We start from the raw sequence: 1,912 nt of genomic DNA on the forward strand, positions 1-1,912 counted from the left end.
TGTGTAAGGCTGATCAGTTGAATGCCAAGTTGCTGAGTCATGCTATAGCTCATTACAGTCAAGTTAAACTAGGGGCAACGCCAAGCAATGTCAGCAACAGACCTGTTGCACATCCAGTATCACTACCACTCCTCGTTTAGGAAATCCACAAGCTATTGGTGGAAGAAATAGCCTCAAGTTGAATACTCAAGGAAAGAATCCACTACCTTCAGCTTATCCATAAGCCACACCTAGGGAAGGATGAAAGAAAAGAGAGATTAAAGAATAGAGAGATGTATGTTAAGAGAAAAGGGCTTTGAGAGAAAAACAGAGCATGAACGCCGAGTGATGTGAGAAACACATATTAGAAAGGATGGGAAACATTACCTGAACAAGTAATGGACTTCCTGCAAATTTGGTAGTCTCTCGCCGATGGAAGGCGTCTAAGCCCATCAAAGTCTCGGCCAGCACCGAGCCAATGCAACTCTTGCCTTCTTTCAAACCTTGGGCCACTTCAATCAGTCGAATGCTAGACCCGCCAAAACTAGGGGCATGAAGGAAATAAGCCAGCATATATAAGAAAAGAGCGTGTTTCCTAAAACCCCGCCAAAGAAGGTTACCTCGGTCAACAACATTAGAAAATTGATGAATCAGACTAGGAATATCCAACTCTCCATTATGGACCAAGGATCGAGCCTTGTGTAGAGTGAGCCCACACATCCGACCCAAAGCTTGGATATGGCCGAAACGGGGCTAAGGTATGATTTCCTCATCACATCGGGATTCCATTAGCACCTGAAATTATTCAATTGTTGGGTATATCTCTTGTCCCCTAAAGCTAAAGACATGTGTAATCGGGTTCCAACATCTAGCCGTGGCATGAAGGAACGGAAAACAAAGTGGAGAATGGCTCAACGAGAAAAGTGTATTTATGCCGAAACCTCAAAAATTCACCTTTCCTGAGCCGTCTAAAGTCGCAATCCAATTCGAGAGTTTTTCAGCAAAAAATGGCTCCATTTGTGAAGAATTTGCCGCTGAAATGAAAAAATCACGAAGCTCAACCTTTTGTAGAAGATAAGGCAGTGAATGGAGGCCAGTTGTCAACAATCTGGAGGTTATGCGCATTGGTGGCCGTCATCCTTTCTCTTCTAGTCGGTAGCCTTCCTTTTGACCTGCTGTCCACCTTTGTGCTAAACAGTGCTGGAAGCATATGTTTTGTTCTACTCTTTGTGTGTCTTAAAGTCTTGTTTTGAGTCCTTTTTGGTTTTAGCAAGTTTGTTGAGTGGTATTTTTGTTGTTTTGTTTTGTTTATAGAGTTGTATGTTGTTTTGTTTATCTAGTTGTTGGTTTGTTTATTGAGTTGTATATTGCTTTGTTTGTATTTTAGTTGTTGGTTGGTTCATTACCCGATTAAGCATCTTGTTTTAATCAAACACTTTTGGCCATTTCAATTCCCTATCCATTTCAAGTATATATGGTGCTCAAAATGCAAAATACAACACATTTTTCATAAACCTGTCGGTTTTATTTCGATCATGGCTTTTTATAAAAGAGGAGTACAAGTTTTAAAGCAAAACAGAACTTCCTAAAGCTATACATGTGCTAATGCTACTAACAAAAAGAAACTAAGCAAAGTACAAATAAATCAGCTCCAGTCATCTCAGACTCAAGAGGTCCTCTTCGTCCTTTTCTTGAGAGGAAACTCAGAGCTATCTCCATCAGCGCCACTGTCTAACTCAGATGCCAAGCCGGAACTGGAATCATCACCGCTCTCTGCTCCGGAGCCTGACTCAGCATTGCCTCCACTCTCAGACCTCGAGTCACCATTATCTCCACTCTCAGAGGACTCAGACTGTGCAATCACTGCCTTCCCAGAGTCACTGGTCTCAACATCGTCATCACTCAACATTGGCTCCAAAGGGCTCCTCTGACC

This window comes from Camellia sinensis, chromosome 8, assembly GCF_055761805.1.
Source record: "Camellia sinensis isolate YWXY chromosome 8, ASM5576180v1, whole genome shotgun sequence".
NCBI lineage: Eukaryota > Viridiplantae > Streptophyta > Magnoliopsida > Ericales > Theaceae > Camellia > Camellia sinensis.